The following is an 18,713-nucleotide window of genomic DNA, read 5'->3' as shown; positions in this document are numbered from 1 at the left end:
GCCAGGTGTGTGATGCAGGGGAGGCACTATAAATAAAGAATAGCTAAAATTATTGACGGTTTATTACTCTGTTAGGTCCTGGAGGGACGTTTAGTTTTGATTGCTGTGAATTTTGACCCTTCTTTTTATCAGGGGTTATATAATAATCCACCCTGAGGCAGGAGTTTATATAACTGTTAGAAAGTTTGCTTCTCAAATTTAGAAAACATTTCTTCCCCCTCTTAACAGCTCATTGGTCACATTAAATCCAATTACAGCCCCGATTGAGAAACTTCATGGTTGGGATTATCCACAGCAATCAATACTCTCTTGGCTCCAGGAGAAGGCAGGTCCACTCCATTCCGCTGTCCTGGAAACGCCGGGCTCAGGTGTGGAGGCTTATTACCAGGTAATGTTAGAAAGAACACACACAGAGACGCGCATTCCTGAGCCATGAGCATGGGGCTTTTGTTTGTCCACTCCTTATAAGGAGCGAGTTATCAGTCCTGCGGAAAGGTCGCTGCTATTTCTCTCTCCTCAAGGGACTGAAATCAGCTTTTTTCCTCAGAGGGGTGGGGCGGTGATTAAGCAGGGTGGATACGCCAGCTCTTCAGCTATCCAATTGTGAGGATGTTGACAGATCCTTGCTGCCGAGCTGGGTTTGGGGGCTTTTATCAGATCCGGGGGACTCTCAGAAGACGTACTTAGATGCGTCCCCAACCCCTCCCTGCCAGGGGCAAGCGACCCTGAAGATCCACTTTTGCAGCCAGAGAGCCAGCTGCAAAGTTGGCCCGGTTGAAGGAGCTGGGGCTCTGTCTGCTCTGTGGTCACCCCTCTTTGCTCCTTCTGCCTTCTCCCTTCGCCAGTAGCCCTTGAGCATTGATGTGTGGAGCTGGGGGCTGCTGGGAGGAGCAGGGAGCCTAGAAAGTGGTGGGTGCTGCTTTTCCTCCTGTCAGAAGGGTCAGCTCCTCACACCTCACCAGAAGCAAGGACATAAGGCAGCCACCCTGGGGTCTCCAAGCCTCGAGCCTCGCTTCCTCGCCAAAGCCCCCGTCCTGTCCATCCCTCTCCTATCCTCAGGGTTCCACCACACCGTCTTGCACCCAGTGCATGGTCTGACATTGCACAAGCTTGTGTGGGTTGTGGTGCTTTCCTGGGCACACCGGTCTTGCCTCCCCACCAAGACCACAGGCTCTTCGTAAGCAGATACACAGCTTGCACCCCATCTGCAGCCCCGCAGGGCCTAATTCAAGGGCTAGGCATTTAAATAGGTGCTGGGTGCAAGCTGGTTGATGGCGAGTTGATTAGGTTACAGGGTCCATAAAGCCTGGATGATACTCTCCTTTCAATGCCAAAGTTGTTGAGAGCTGGTTATCTGAAGGCATTTAGGTCTCTTCCACCTGATACTTGCTCCTAGTTATGCCTGGGGCGGACCCGGCCCCAGCATTCCACTGTCCCTTCCTCCTGCGGGCAGCCATTTTTAAATCCACTTTCAGGTCCTCCTCCAAGTGTGTGCCCAGCGCTGACCCAGACATCAGTGCAAGGGTAAAGTAGAGCTACCATCCTGCCCCCAGGAGGCTTCTGTGTAGTTCAGGCATGAAAACACACATGGGGAGTACCTCCACAGGCACCCTTCCCCCACATCGGCCTTCCTTCTATCCCTTGGACTTACTTATTGATTTATTTTAATGTTTATTTATTTTTGAGAGACAGAGTGTGAGCCAGGGTGGAGCAGAGAGTGAGGGAGACACAGAATCTGAAACAGGCTCCAGGCTTCAAGCTGTCAGCACAGAGCCTGACGTGGGGCTCAAACTCACGAACTGTGAGATCGTAACCTGAGCAGGAGTCAGACTCTTAACCGACCGAGCCACCTAGGCGCCCTCATCCCTTGGACTTTTTAAAGCTGTGTCTTATCAATTTCCTGCTGTCACTTTTCCACACCCTGGGAACTCAGACCAACTTCTCAATGTCCCCTTTGTGGGGACGTCTTTTAAAGACCTCCTTGTCTTTTATAGGTTTTATTGTTAATTGCTGTAACAGTAATAACAGGCTTGAGGAATTCACAAAGGTTCCCAAATCTTTCCTTTTGGCACCTGCTGATAAAAAAATAAATCGGTGCAACTTTTCTGGGCAGGAAATTGGTAGTATTGCCTTGGAAGTTTCACGTGTTTTAGCTCTTTCTGTTCCATCAGGTTCTTTGTGCTCTGAGAAGGGCAGGGCCAGTGCAGAGCCTGCTTGGGATTCTCTCTCTCCCTCTCTCTCTTAAATAAATAAATAAACATTAAAAAAAAAACAAACAAACAAGACTCTTAAATACAGAGAACAAATTGAGGGTTGATGGGGGGGCCGGGAGGAGGGGAAAGTGGGTTATGGTCACTGAGAAGGGCAGTTGTTGGGATGAGCACTGAGTGTTGTATGTAAGTGATGAATCACGGGAATCTACCACCAAAACCAAGAGCATACTGTATACACTGTACGTTAGCTAACTTGACAATAAATTATAAAAACAAACAAGCAAACAAACACAGAACTTTTGTAGTAATATGGAGGATCACTCCAATGAGGTTCCTAGAAAAAACAAAAAACAATGTCTAATCTCACTAATAAGAACAGGACGGTGAGTTAAGAGATCTCCAAAAGCGTTGGCTGTGTACGTAGATAGAACAGTTAGACCAGCTACAGAATGCCCAAATAAACTACACAAGGTGATCTGTGGCAGAAAAAAGCTCATTCTCTTCCAAATCCTTGTCACAGAAAACAGTCTCCTAGAAGTGGGGGCTGTGATGGGGCAGAGAAAAGGAACTGTCTTGAGCCGGCCACCTGCCTGAACAATTAATTACCCCCATGAGAGTCCACAGATTTGGTTAATTTCAGTGATTCTTCATGGGCAGAAAGGCCATCATCAAAATACAGTGGATGTTTTCCCCTGAGGCTTTTCAGAACCGTGAGACAATGGCTCACATTTTGTTTAGCAGGAATTTAAGACTGAATGCTTTAACTTTCGGAAGAATGAGAAGTACAGGTGAACCTGTAGCTTTTGGTGATGATAGGAGCCCTCCTATGGTCACCAAGAACTCACAGGAGGGAAAATACATCTCACTGGACTACTGGGTAGACTTGTTGCCTCTAGTAAAGTCACTACTTAGAAGCAAATTAGAAAACATCATAAAGGTGGTGGTCAGAATAATCCTCCAAAACAGAAAATTATAAATGGTAGAAACATTCATATTTTAAAACAAGAATTAAATAGACTGTGGGAACAGGAAAATCATCTTACTTTTGGTTTCAAGATATACTGGTAGTATAAGCTGAGGACATAGACACTTATTTATTACAGCCTCATTCGGAGACTTCATCTACTAAAGACTGTGTTGTTATTTGAAACATCCCTGAACTATATGACTTCCAGAAACATGCCTCATCTGAGAATTTGGGACTCTGGAAGAAATCAAAACCATCTTTGATCTTGTAAAAAAAAAAAAAAAAGCCACATAAAGAGCCCACTAATGAAACCTTATCAATGTATTTCACACTGAAGTGAAAAAAATATCCTAAAGATGTGGAAAAAGAGAAAAGCATATGTAGAAAAGTTCCTCATACAACAATTAAAAGCATAAAACAGGGGCACCTGGGTGGCTCAGTCGATTGAGTGTCTGACTTTGGCTCAGGTCATGATCTCGCAGTTTGTGTATTCAAGCTCGCATTGGGCTCTGTGCTGACAGCTCAGAGCCTGGAGCCTTCTTCGGATTCTGTGTCTCCCTCTCTCTCTGCCCCTCCCCCGCTCACACTCTGTCTCTTTCTCTCTCAAAAATAAGTAAACATTACAAAAATTTAAAATACACATAAAACAGAGGAGTGACTGTGTGCAGGTAAGTTTACATGCATCTCAAGTATCATGTGTGTCCTTACAACAGGACTGGGATAGGTATCAGTGTCCTTGTTTTCTAGATCTAGAAGATATCAAGTCTCAGGCAGTTAAGCACATTATCCGAGGTCACACAGCTCTCACGGATGGTCCAGGATCTGACAGCACACCTGTCTAATCAGAACATCTCAGGCACAACCAGCTTACCTTCCCTTGTATAGTTTGGCACTCACTCCCCACTTCCTGCCTCCTATAGGCTGAGCCCACCCTGGTCCAGAGGGACCCTGCCTCCTGCCTCCTTGGAAGCTCCCTGCCAGCAGGAGGCCCAATGCTGCTTTTAGAGCAAATAAGTATGAATCATGGATGTGCATACGCCCCAACCTAACACGGCATAGCCTCCTTCTCTAGCTCCTGTGGACCCTCCACCAAGCCCTGGTCTCTTCCAAGCCACACACAGGTCACAAGGAAAGGGCACCAATACCTGTGTCTTTTCTCTGCCTGCAGTCATACCCTTTGGCTTTGACAGTTGAACTTACCAGGTGTTGGGGGGACTCTCTTCCCCACCACTTGGCTCTTGAGAAACCCGCTAGACTGCGTAAGGCATGGAGGGTGGGAGTAGCGGTGGAGCAGCTGGGAGGGCTCCTTCCTGGAGGCTCCCAACAGTAGCTCTGACCCTTGGCTGGTTGTGGAGAGACTGCCTATAGCCTCAGGGCCACTGGAGAGAGCTCTGTCAGAAAAGCTCAGTAGGAACATGCCTGTAGCCCTACCGTGAGCCTCTGGGCAACGCACTTAGCCTAGCTGAGCATGGCTGCGAGGGGCCCAGGGGACAGCGCGTGGGAAAGCACAATGTAAACCAGTAAGCTCTAATATCAGGTGTGAGTAGCCAGAAAGGGACAGGAATCAAAGGACCAGAAGAGCCAGCCATGGAATTCTTCTCTGCTTCATTTACTGCTGATTCCCTGGCACCTAGAATGGTGCCTGGCATACAGCTGGTACTCAGTAAAACTTTTTTAAATGAATGAACAAATTCCATGGGTTCTTGGTGGCTCACCCCCTCTCTTTTAACCTGTGCCATTTCACTTACGTGCCAAGAGCGCATGTGCTGTGTGAAGGTGGAAAAAGGCACTGGGGATGGTTTCTTGCTGTGTGAATTTGGGCCAGTTCTCTGTTACTCTGGGCCTCAGTTTACCCTATCTATCAAGTGGGAATAAGAATATGATCTACAGACATCATCCTGAGTGACCAGCATATGAAAACACGTAGATTTAAAAACTTTCACGTATATGGTGCGTTTTGTCTGTGACATGTCGGATTACAGCAGCCGAGGCAGAGACTCTTAAGGGACCCCTGTAGGCACTCACCTAGGTTCCAGTCCAAAGTCAGTCTCGGAAATGAAGAAAACCTTCTTTATTAGAAGTTGCCTGTACTAGAATGAGTCAAGTTATCTGTGTGGGTAGACGTGTGTTTATTTAGAAATTGAATTCCTGATTTGTGTCCAATACTTCCTAATGATCCATTTAAGGAAAGGGAAATACTCCCATACAGGACCAGTTAACAAAGTCTTGAGAAACCAATAAATCTCTTGCATTTATCTAACAAATGGGCCAGTTCCTGACTCAGCCTGCTCAAGTCAGGGGCCTTCAGGGAATGTAGTGAGCTCCCTAAACAGATACAAAAGCTCTTATTTCATCACCGAAATATCTTTTCTGGAAGGCAATGCTGAGCTCCAACACGCAAACCAGCGTGCCTCCAATCCTCAGGGTCCCAGGGTGCTTGCATTGATGGCCTCCCTATTATCAGATTTTCCCAATGGCCCTCCTTCCTCCTATGCTCACCCACAGCCCTGCCCCTCCCCGCAAATCCCTCTCTACTTGCTGGCCGGGCCTGGACTCTCTTTGATGAGGACCACATTTTTCATTGGTCATTAAAGAGACAGCCGAAATAAACATACATGGTCAAGGGTCAGCTCTGTACCACCATAACTAAAGCATATTTCCGTCCTTGGCTTCTCCATCAACATTGAACACCCTCCCTCATTATCTGCTTCTTGAACGCAGAAACACAGGAGAAAGATCTACAAGAAAACATATATCCTAATTTGCCTTTTGTCCATGAAGATCGTGGGTATAATGTTCTCAGCATGCTGTGCTGAATAGAGCCATGAACTATCTAGGCATCATTTTGTTTTGGACAAACCACTTAACCTCCACATTGTCAGTTTTCTCATCTGTAAAATGAGGTGGTTAAACTGGAAATTTTCAAGTGCCTTTCTAGTTCTAAAAGAATGTTGCTCCTCCATTCCCCAGGCCACCTGCACCTGTCTGATTCAGTAGCACATCAGGGATCCTACCCTTGCCCTCCTGGAGTGAAGAGAGACCCAGGGTGACACCTGATATGGTACTTTGAGGCTTTCCCTGTCTACACTCAATTACACGTGAGTCACAGGAAGTAACATCTATGTGCGTTCTTGGTCTTTGCTGCTTACTAGCTGTTAGTGACCTTGGAAAATCTTGGCACCTCTGGTCCTTTATCTCTAGAAGTGAGTGATAGCCCCTGCCTGGCAGAGTCAGTGGGAAGTTATCGTTTGTTTGTTTGTTTGTTTGTTTGTTTGTTTTTTAGAATGATGGATCCACTTGTCATTGGCCCCCTTGCTTCCTTCTTGCTGAGTCATATTGGGCTGGATGTATTAGGAAGAAGTGAGCCAAAGAAAAACTCCACAGGTGTCTCATTTAGGCTCTAGGTGAAGCTGCTATAGCAAAGAGACCCACGAATACAGTGGCCTGAACATGTCCAAGTTTAACTTCCCTCTTATTGACAGAGATCATAAGAAGTCACAGGTAGGAGGGTGGTGAGCCCCTCTCCTCTATAAGACCCCAACTTTCCACATCCTGTTCTTCTTTAGGACCAACTCAGAGCCTACTTCCCTCAGAGGCTCCAGAGCCCTCTCATCCACAGGCATCACGTGTGGTCAGCTCCTCTCAGTGGACTCAGCACGCACTGCCTCCCCGTGCTAGGTAACTTTGCACCACCAGACTGGGAGCTCCTTTAAGGTCAAGAGTCACGTCCACCCCACTCTCTACTCAACTTCAGGGAAGTGCCTAGTTTAGCGCTTGGCACATGGTCAGTTCTCCGGGAGGGTTTGATTTCTAACCCCTCCCCCACCTCCCCCAGTGAGTGCATTCCTGGAGACTTCAGCCGGCCGTGATTATGAAAGCTGAGGTGTTTGCTTAGTCATCACCGACTTACATACTTTTCAACTTAATTACCATGCGATTTCTTCACATCCTCCAATAAACGAAAGACAAAAAATGCATATCTTTGGGAGAGGGAGGGTGTGTGAAATTAATTCTCATGAAAGTCCTTGACTCACTACAAAAATGCAAGAAATGTGCTGCTTACACATGGATACAGGGAAATATAAATCTTCCTATGCTGTGCAAGTTCAGAGCCCTTGCGTGGAAGAGTGAACGTTTGTGTTAACGTAGATTTTATAGAATCATTCTTTCTGAGTGGAAAAGCTTACCATAGTCATGAGTTTGGGTAACTGCTCCAATTTGAGTGGCTAATGACTAGCAATCCCAGAGAGCAAGGTAATTCGGTCATCTACCTCAATGTTTCCTTCACAGTTTGTGCACTGAACTGGAAACCACCCTCCCAAGTGAGCAGATCAATGGGAGTTCTACTGAGATACTTTATAGCTGGCATGGGGTAGGGGTGGGTGGGAAGGACACAGTTTGTTTTACCTGCTTTGAAAATGTTCAGACCAACATTCTTATGGCCATTCTCTGTGTTAGATCCAACTCTAAGTTATTTCTAATGGAGCATCTTGGTCCTGCCCGCTGCTGCTCCTTTAGCTCATTTCTGTAGTAAGTGAGATGATATGTGTTCTTTTTTGGAACTGGAACTTTTATGAATATGTGCTGCACTTGTTATATTTTTATAAATATATCTGCTTCGGCTACAGGTTAAAGCCTATGACTCTACACTTACCCAGCCTCATAAACAGGAAAGTCTCATACGGTTGTGCAGGTTGTACACTGCATGGCCCCGAGGTGTGTTACTTGCATGGACCATCATGGCCCCTCCAAAGCTATGCTGGTAACAACCTCCATAATACTTCAAGAAAGCCTCATCTAATAGATTATCCACAAATTTCTCAGCAGGTGTATGCTTGAACTCTGCCAGGTAGAGCTCAACAAGAGCTTGACTGAGAGCAGCGGCCCAGGAGCCACGAAGCATGTCTGTTCCTGGGTACTGAAGGTTTGTTCCTGGAACAATCCAGATGAATAAAAGGCTGTCTTCTGGACCACATTGTTCTGACCCTGCATGCAATTGCTTTTACTTAATTACGCTCTGGCATAATGCATCGACCCATTGGAGAATGTCATAAGAAACATTACGAGCCTGACCGTAGTTCTCTAAATGTTCTGGTGGAGGACCTTGCTCACAATATATAATCTCTTCGGAGGGGCCCGTGGGAGAAATTTCTCTCCGGCCCTACTCTCAGGAAGAGTTATGCTTTTCCCGAACGGTGTGATTTGACAGACAGGTGCTCTGACTCACACAACTGAAGCCGCTTTCATGTGTGTATTGACTGTCGGAAAGCTGAGGGTTAAGTCAGTGGCCCAATACTAACCAGTATGAAGACCTCACACCATGTGTTTTGTGTTCTTGCCTCATTCCTGGCTTCATCAACGTTAATAAATTCAAGAAAAGCTACTGCCTGCCCACTACACAGCAAGCACTCATCTAGATCCTACCCTGAAGAAAACGGACAGAAGTTCCCACAAGGAAGCTTACCTTCTAGTGGGGGATACATGGGAAACAAATTACATACGCCTATTGGTAATGGTGTGTGTGTGTTACCTATATAATTACCTACACATGCCTATGTACATATGCAATATTATGTATGTTACGTGTGCATATATGCAATATTATATATACATTGTAATTACCTCTACCTACACATACCTGTAATATTACATATATTACATATGCATATATGTATATTAGTGTGGTAAAAAGGAGAAAACAAGTCAGGAAAGGGGAAGATGGTAGGCAAGGTAAATTTTAGAGTGGAGATCTGAGAAAAACTTTCTGGGAAGTTGCTCTTTGAGCAACGCCTGAGGTGGTGAGGGAGTGTGCTGTGTGGATCCCCGGGGAAGAACATTCCAGACAGAGGGAGCAGCAAGTTCAAAATTCCTGAGGCAGGAGTGTGCTGGGCATGTGGAAGAAACAGCAAGGGGGCCGGCGTGGCTGGAGAGCCACAAGGGAGGTAGTGACACAGTCACATGTATCATGTGCCCGGAAGAAGAGCCTCGTCAGGCCTGGGAGGGCTTTGATGCGCTTGGACCCTATGCTGCCTAAGATGAAAACCATCTGAGCGGATTTCTGAGCAGGGTTCTGAGCGGGGGAGTGAATAATCCCCAGGGGTCACTCTAGCTAATGACTTGAGATCAGACAGAGGAGACAGAGGCAGACCAGTTAGGACACACTTGCAGAAGTTCAGAGGTGATGGGGCTCGAGCCACCTGGTAGCAGGGGCAGGTGAGAAAGGGTCATATTGCGGGTGTACAGTCGACCCCTGAATATGGTGGCAGAACAGGGGGACAGTGGATTTGGACACGCTAAGTTTGAGGGGTTGCTAGACACCAGGTGAGGATGAGTGGGCTGGAGTTTCAGGCAGATACCTGGGCTGGGTGTAAACAAGCTGGGGGTTCTTGGGGCCATGACACTGGAGGCGACGGTCCCAGGGTGAGCACGGGTGGAGAAGAGGTGCCCCAACAACAGAGCCCTGGGGTATCACAAAGCTAAGAGCTCATCTAAGCGTCCTATCCACTTTTTTTTTTAAACCTAATTTCCTAGGCTGGTATTCAACAAGCCATCTTATTTTCTATAAACCTCCTTATGTGATGCTTAGAAGAAGGCACGGTTGAAAGCAGTGCTGCAGCACTGATATCATGTCAGTCATTTAAGAACTGTTTACTCAGAGCCATTACACGGCAGGCATTAGGAGCTGGGGGTGACCAGACAAAGCCTCTGGCCTTGTGAAGCTTATGTTACAGTCGAGGAGAAGGACAGTACTTGACATGTAAACGAACATGCAAGACAGTTTCAGATTGTATCGGGTGCTACAAAGAAACTAGAACAGAAAAAGCAGAGGACAGGAGCTGTGGCTTCCCTGAGGACATGCTATTGGAACTGAACCAAAGTGAAAAGAAGGAGCCATGCAATGTTCCAGAGGAAGAGCATTCCAGGCAGAGGGAGGAGCCAGTGCGAAGGCCTGAGATGGGAATGAGCTTGACGTGTCGAGTGACAGAAAGTAGGCTGACTGGTGTGCCTGGGACACAGTGAAAGGGAGACTGAGGTACGAGGCAAAGCCAGAGGGACAAAAAGCCACTCGTGTTGAGTCCTACCAGCATGGCAAGAACTTTGGGTTTTATTTTGAGTGTGCTGGGGAGTCGCTGTGGATTCTCAGCAGAGCAGTGATGGGATGTGATTTACCCCAACTGTGGAGTATAGCCCGGCCTGTAAGGAACAGAGAGACTGGAATGGAGGGTTCTGGAGGGATGAGGAGCCAGCCAATGGGGGCTGCACTAGGCTGGGAGCAGTACAAGTGGGAGACGGTGCACGGGTATTTGAAGTCCTTCTCGATGGACTGAACGAAGGCACAGAGAAGTCCTCAGTGACTCCTGGGTTGTGGCTTGAGCAACTATACGGACGTCCATGCTGTTGACAAGAGGCTGGACAAACTGGAAGAGGGGCAGCTTTCCCTGAGAAATGAAGAGTTCCAGTCCAGCTGTGGTAAATTTGAGCTGCATACTGGTCACTTTGCAATTCCGTATGTTACCTACAAAGAATGTCCCACATTCGTTCAGTGTTACACTCCCACCAGCAATGTTTGAGGAGGGTTTCAATTTCTCCACATCCTCACCAACACTTGTTATTTCTGTATTATCTTTTTTATCTTAGCCATCCTAGTGTGAAGGAAGTGATATCTCGCTGTGGCCTTGATTCACATTTTCCTAATCTCATGATGCGGAATATCTTTTCATCTGTCAGTTTCTGGCCTGCAGGGTTTTGGATCCCTGGGCTGGGATGCCGGGACATGGCTGTATTTAGACCATGCTGCCGACCTTCCCATCAGAGCTAACAGAGGAACATGTTTCATCAGGGTGTGAGCAAACATCGAGGCCCTTTCTGAAAACAGATGTGGTTTTTGCCTGACAACCTAGCAAAAGAAATTAATGTTAAAGTTTTAAAATTATTTCACAAACTGAACGAGTAAAGAGAAAAAAAATGGCATGAATAAGACATAAGAGAAGCTCCATTAGAAGAAAATTATATTATTTAAATATTTGCTTGGAGGATATTTATTTGCAGTGAAACCCCGACTTCTTTCACCCCACTACGCTAGGCAGGCCAATGCCACTGCCCTGGACATCCAGTGATCCTGTAATACACACAGATCAATGGTACTTTCTCAGGACCAGAATTTAAACTTCCTTCAGAAAGATCTCAGGCCAACCATCTCACACAGAGGATGTTTCCAGACTGCTGGGAGGTTAATTTGGAATCTTCAGTTGCTCAGTCAGAAGATTTTCGGTGTTTCCAGTCTGCAGTTTGCAGATTAGAGGGCTGTCTGGCGGCCTGGAACAGGGGTACATCACTAAGATCTCTAAGCCTAAACTTGATTGGAAACAAATTTGATTTTGTAGTGCAAACCAAGGGTTCCCTAAAACATCCAGCTGACTCTGATCCTACCCAGGATTCCCACCTTAGTTATTTGGGAAATCTGATTCCAAACTTGAACATCTCTCTCTTCTCTGACACACATTCTCTCATCCTATGAGTAAGAATCACAGTGAATTAGTCTGCTTTTTAGAGCTCACAGTAGTAGAAATCTCGGACCAAGGCAGATCAAACAAACAGGCAAGTCTGCAGTCATTTACACGATACTCTACTCTCCGAGGGACTTCTGTCAGACCCTGGTCATTAGAACAGCTTTGCCCCTCTGGAAAGCAGCTAGCTGGACAGACGGTGCAAGGAGGAGAAAGAAGGGCTGGTGGCCAGCAGCTGAGGGAGGCACTTGTATATTTTATAAAGGCCTGGGCTTTACCACGTTGTAGACATGTGTTTTCGGGCAAATTACAGTAAAACCTTGATTTGCGAGCATAATTCGTTCTGGAAACATGCCTGTAATCCAAACTTGTTCGTCAAACCGAATTTCAAGAACCATTGGCTCAGCTGGGGTCATGTGATGCCATCACATACTACTCATATTTCAAGACATCACTCATTTATCAAGTTAAAATTTGTTAGAAATATTTGCTCACGGTGCAGAACACTCACAGAACAAATCACTCTCAATCCAAGGTTCTACTGGACTTTCTTTGAACCTCCATCTCTTCCTCTGAAAACCTGAACTAAGTTTACTTATTTTGCTCGTTTACTTCCCAGGGCTGTTTGAGGCACAGTGACCACACCGCTGCAGGCTAAGAAGTGATACATGAAGGACGCTATTGTTATATTGTCTCTTTCTCCAAGGTTCAGTGGGAACCTTCTTTCCTTTCAAACTCCCTCCTGGATCCCAAACCCAAACCCCAGAAATAATTCCAGACATTCAGATTCAACAGAAGTTTCCTTAGCTGAAACAAATCCAGTTTCTGACGAACAAAATATTGAAGAGATAAATGGATTTGGTCATTTGACAAACACTTTTTGGTGCCTATTGTGTTCCAGAGACTGTTCTAGGTACCAAAGAAGCAGCTATGAGCAAACCAGACAAAACTCCACACCCTCATGGAGCTTCCAGCGAGAAAGGAGAGAGAAAGGAGAAAGATTCTAAACAAATAAATTGTTAAGACACATCAGAGGTGAAGCGGGAGATGAGTAGGGGTACTCCTAAGGTGTCCAATTCACAGTTCCAAAGGCTGAATTTTGGGGGGTGAATTAGCTTTCTAAGGCTCATTTCTGGTTTTTCTGTTTTTGTTTTTTAATTAATTTATTTATATTCAAGTTAGTTAACGTACCGTGTAGTATTGGTTTCAGGAGTGATTCATCACTTACATATAACACCCAGTACTCATCCCAACAAGCGCCCTCCTTTATGCCCAGCCCCCATTTAGCCCATCCCCCCCACCCAACATCCCTCCAGCAACCCTCAGTTTGTTCCCTGTATTTAAGAGTCTCTTACGGCTTGCCTCCCTCTCTGTTTTTATCTTATTTTTCCGGGGCTCATTTCTTTTTTTTTTTTTTTTTTTTTTAGTTTAAAAAAATTTTTTTTCAACGTTTATTTATTTTTGGGACAGAGAGAGACAGAGCATGAACGGGGGAGGAGCAGAGAGAGAGGGAGACACACAGAATCGGAAACAGGCTCCAGGCTCTGAGCCATCAGCCCAGAGCCCGATGCGGGGCTCGAACTCACGGACCGCGAGATCGTGACCTGGTTGAAGTCGGACGCTGAACGAGTGCGCCACCCAGGCGCCCCTCCGGGGCTCATTTCTAAAGAGGTATCTATCACCTTCCTTCCAGTTCAGCCGTCGCTCTGGTCCCAAGCACCAGCAGCCAGGCCCAGCAGGGAAAGCCAGGCAGCGGTGGTGAGGGAGGGCAATGCCAAGCCTGGCGGAGGCAAGGTGACCGCACGCCGTCCAGCCCCAGGAATTGGATCACCTTGGGAAAGATTCTCCACCTTGGCTCTGTCTCAAAAGCCCTGTGCTACGCTTCCTTAAATAGCACTTGACAGAGACCAGCTCCATCCACTTCAAAGCCCTCTCTGTTTGCATTGCACGAATAACACATTCCTGTCGAAACTCATCCAGACTAACAGCTGCTAATTTCCTAGCAACGCTGCCCTAACAGTTCTGGCACGGCATGGAACTCATGCTGGCATAGCACTGGAAGTTTATATTTCCGAAAAAAAAAAAAAATCTTTCAAAATCCTTTTCTCTGTTTCTGCCCGGCTACTCAATCTCCACTCCCAGGGACCATCTTTGACCAAGCTCAGTAGGTAGGCCCCTTCCGTCAGCAACTGGAAAGCCCTGTGTGATAGCGGTATTGCAAGCACTCTGCATAAATAATAGTACAGCTTGCATTACACTGAGCCACGTCAGGCTATTTCTTGACTTTATGGACTCATTAGTTTTCTGCCTCATGACAACTTTAGTAGGAAGCCTGGACAAGTCCATACAGGATTTAGAATCACATAATTTCAGGTAAAGGAAGGCAAGGAGGTCATGTCTTGTGCTCCAGTACCACGTGCCTGGTGTAGGCTCCACATAACGCTGGTCTGTGAAGGAGTTACAGGCGGCTGGGTGGGAAGGAAGTGAGGGGTGGTTGACCGCTAATGTCTGCCATGGATGAGACAGAGTACAGGGGCCTGCCTCTTGGGTATTTGCCACGTCTGACCTACTGCCAACTTCTCATTTTACAACTGAGGGAACCGATGCTCAGAGAACTGAGGTGACTCCATCAAGATCATACCGACAGTGGGAAGCAGAGCCAGACCTAGAATCCAAGTGTCTGGATTTCCACCTGAGGATCACTTTCAACATTTACTCTTCTTTGCTCTCATTCATAAAGTCTATAAAGGGCTGACTTCATAAGGCAAGGAAGGACCGAGGACCCGGCTGGCTCTGTGTAATGCCTGACACATGGCTCACGGTGATCCGTTGCCTCAGTGGTCCCAGCCTGGTTCCCACTCCGTCTGCTCCCTCCCTGCAGTTCTGCACTCCTCAAGCTATTGTGGACCTGGCAAGAAGAATGAGGGGCCCTCCCCATGCAGAAATCTACAGTGATTCACAGGGGCCTGGGCTCCTGACCCAGAGCATGATGTTATTTCCTCCTGCCTGTAGCCATGTTGCCCTCAGAACTCGTTTTTTTTTTAATTTTTTAAATCTTTATTTTTGAAAGAGAGAGAAAGCAAGTGCGAGCGGAGGAGGAACAGAGGGAGAGGGAGACACAGAATCAGAAGTGGGCTCCAGGCTCTGAGTCGTCAGCACAGAGCCCGATGCAGGGCTCAAACTCACCAACCGCAAGTTCATGACCTGAGCCCAAGTCAGAGGCTCAACCGACTGAGGCACCCAGGCGCCCCGCCCTCATAATTCTTATCATCCCAGTTTGGATGGGCTCAAACTTGTGACAGTATGCACAGAACTCCTTGCATTTTTTTTCTCAGAGTGATGCTAACACACACCACAGTTACTTCTTTTAAAACTTAGCCTACATGTTTAAGAATAACTGATGTATTTGATGAGGAAATACATTCACGTGTAGATGTTAGCAGAAAGGGAGAGAGGACCAGAAAGGCTCTTCTGTTTTTGTTTTAATTTATCATGAGATATCTTTCTTTTAAAAATAAAATAAGCTGTGGTTCAACCGATCACGTACCTTTTCCTTTGGCCCAGCACCTCTCTTTCCAATCTCCATGCCTGTCGTCACCTCCTCCTGAAACACTCTGCTCTTGCCAGGAAAACGCTCTTCTCCCCTTCAGTGTCTGCAGTCCTCCTTTGCGTTGGGGTAAGAAAAGAAAATTTGTTTAATTCAACAAACTTATTGAGTAACTACAAGATGTCAGGCATGTGCTTGGCACTCAAGATTTAGACATAAATGCAATGGGGCCCTGCCCTTGGGAAATTTAACTGAAACTTACAATGAGCCAGAGAAAAACCATGCTGAGCCTTGTGCCCCTTAAGCATCACCCTAAATCTGCTCTTTTGTGGTCATGCACTGTGTCGCTTTTGTTCTCCGCTTTGTCCCCAGCACCGATCACAGTGCCTGGCACATGGTGCTAGGAAAGACTGGTGACTCACTCAATCACTGATTCCTTACAATCACCCTACAAAGCAGGCAACATTTTTCTCCTCTTACAGATGAAGAACTGAAGTGGACAGGAGCTAAGGAGCCTCTCCCAAGGTCTCCTGATAGTGATGACTCCGTGACTTCTCTCTAAACCCTTTGCTTTTTCTCCTATATAGCACATCATACTGAGTCTTCTCATCTGTAAATTTGGAGGAGCAGACTGGATGATCTCATGGTATTTCATAGCTAATGCCAAAGTTGGTACTCGAATGCATACCTGGTTTCTCTAGGAGGCTTCTTATGTGTTTTATGTTACCATGCATTTTTCCTGCCCTCATAATACTATTGGCTCTTTGAGTTTAACCTTTCACTTTGTAACCTATTTGTAGCACCCCCAGAGCCGTATTCTATGCTCAAGGACTTCTTATTTTTTAAAGTTCATGGCTACGTGAACCTGCCTTATCTGGACTAAATAAATCACATACTTTACTTCCCGACATCAAGATTTTCTTTCCCAGTTTTCTCTCAAGGACAGCAGCCAGCTTTTGGTGCTTTGTGGCAGGCCTCAAAGAATCCCATGCCTTAAGATGGACAAAATATTTCTTGGATATGATAACTCTTGATTTTGAAGGGAAAAAAACAGACTTTAAAATTTTGTGGGATCATAAAAAGAAACAACTGTATTTCTATACACTAACAATGAAAAATCAAAAATGAAATTAAGATTTTCATTTTCCATAGTATCAAAAAGAATAAAATACTTAGAAACAAATTTAACAACAGAAGTGCAATACTGGCACGCTGAAAATTAAAACACGTTGTTGAGAAAACTGAAGACCTAAATACATAGGGAGATATCCCATGTCTGTAGACTGAATGACTTAACACTGTTAAGATGGCCACATTCCCTAAACTGATTCACAGATCACCCACAATCCCTATCAAAAAGCTGACTTTTTTTTTTTTTACAGAAATTGACAAACTAATACTAAAATGTACATATAAATGCAAGAGACCCAGAATAGCCAAAACAATCTTACAAAGAACAAAGTTAGACTTATACTCCCTGATTACAAAATTTCAGGAGTACCTGGGTGGCTTAGTCAGTTAAATGTCTGACTTTGGATTAGGTCATGATCTCACAGTTTGTGAGTTCAAGTCCTGTATCAGGCTCTGTGTTGACAGCCTGGAGCCTACTTTAGATTTTGTGTCTCCCTCTCTCTCTGTCCCTCCCCTGCTCGTCCTCTCTCTCTCTCTTGCTCTCTTTCTCTCTCTCTCCCTCCCTCCCTCTTTCTCAAAAATAAATAAAACATTAAAAAATTTTTTGAAAAAAATTTCAAAGTATAGGAATCAAGATATTGTAACACTAGAATAAAGATATATAGATCAGTAGAGTAGAATTGAGAATGTAGAAAGAAATTCTTATATTTGTGGTCAACTAATTTCGACAAGGGTGCTAAGACAATTCTATAGTTCTTTGCTTTGTAACAAATAGTTCTGGGACAAATGGATATCACCATGCAAAAGAATGATGTTGGACTCCTAGCTCACCTCATGTATCAAAATTAATTCAAAATGGACCAAAGACCTAAACATAAGAACTAACGCTATAAAACTCTTAGAAGAAAATAGAGGTATAAATTGTCATGACCTTGAATTGGGCAACAATTTCTTACATGTGATACCAAAAGCACAAGCAGCCAAAGGCAAAAAATATACAGGTTGGATTTCATCAAAATTGAAAACTTCTGTGCTTCAAATGACACCATGAAGAAACTAAAAAGAAAAGCCACAGCATGGGAGAAAATATTAGCAAATTATATATCTGATACGGGTCCAGTATCCAGAATATATAAAGAGTACTTAACAACTCAAGAATAAAAAGACAAAAAACACATTCACTATACTTTTCTGAGTTGTCCTACATGCAAGTCCAGGCTTTTAATGTTGTCTGTCTTCTATGCTGTTCCTGTAAGATTTCTATGAAAATACATTAAACTATAAAAAAGGCAAAACAAACACAACTTTAAAATGGTAAAGGATTTGAATAGCCATTTCTCATAATAAGATGAACAAATGCTTAATAAGCATGTGAAAAGATATTCAACATCATTAAGCATTAGGGAAATATAAGTCAAAACGATAATAAGATGTCACTCTGTACAGCCTAGGATGGCTATAAAAGAAAAAGACAGCTAATAACAAGAATAGTGAGGATGACGAGGAATTGGAACCCTCCTTCACTGCTGGTAGGTATGTAAAATAGTGCTCAAAAAGTTCAACACGGAGCTACCACATGACCCAGCATTTCTACTCCTAGGGGTGTGGGTATACATACACACATGAAAACATTTAAATGTGCAAAACCTTGTACATGAACGTTCATAGCAGTATTAGTCATAATAGCCAGGAGGTGGGAAGAACCCAATATTCATCAAGTAAGGAATGGATAAACGAAGGATGCATATACATGCAATGGAATACTATTCGGCAATCAAAAGGAATGAAGCACTGATTCATGTTACAACAATCGATGACCCTTGAGCATGTTATGCCAAGTGAAAGAATCCATCCACAAAGACCACACATTACACGATTCCATTTATATGACATATCCAGAATAGGCAAATCTACAGAAGCAGACAATAGGACAGTGCTTGCCAGGGGCTGGAAGGAGCAACAATGGGGTGACTGAGAATAGGCACTGGTTTTTTTTTTGGGGGGGGGGGTTGGTAATGAAAATATTCCGGAATTGAAAAGTTGTAATAGTTGTACAACTCTGAAAGTGGCGAATACTCTGATCTATAAATTATACATCAATAAAGCTGTTTAAAATAATGCTTGTGGGAAATTCAATAGGAAAATGAGACAGGCCAACCAAAAATCCCATTCTTAGCACCTGGGAGGCTCCCCACCACTGCTGTGGCAACAGTCACACCCATAGAGCTCTGAACGTATGGATTTTCAAAGGCTGTCTTACCCACTTAGCTGGTGATTCTTCAACCTCTCTATAATATCCTTACCAGGTGATTACCTAGCTTATACTTGACTAGGCTGTCTTCCCCACT

General features: G+C 45.0%; 1 protein-coding gene and 1 pseudogene across 1 annotated transcript in view; one reads left to right on the top strand and one right to left on the bottom strand.

Moving 5' to 3' along the window:
• The window catches only part of SLC44A3 (solute carrier family 44 member 3), a 339,154-nt gene that overhangs the window by 248,993 nt on the left and 71,448 nt on the right, over nt 1–18,713 (bottom strand). The window contains exon 3 of the transcript XR_005788769.1: nt 15,235–15,351. The gene's annotated coding sequence lies outside the window, so the exon portion shown is untranslated. The remainder of the gene's footprint in view (nt 1–15,234; nt 15,352–18,713) is intronic.
• On the top strand, nt 1,399–3,361 carry LOC121017816 (KATNB1-like protein 1; annotated as a pseudogene).

Source organism: Herpailurus yagouaroundi, unplaced genomic scaffold, assembly GCF_014898765.1.
Source record: "Herpailurus yagouaroundi ecotype Mexico unplaced genomic scaffold, PumYag 77, whole genome shotgun sequence".
NCBI classification, from domain to species: domain Eukaryota; kingdom Metazoa; phylum Chordata; class Mammalia; order Carnivora; family Felidae; genus Herpailurus; species Herpailurus yagouaroundi.
Note: the sequence above shows the minus strand (reverse complement) of the source record. Positions and strands in the feature narration are given on the sequence as shown.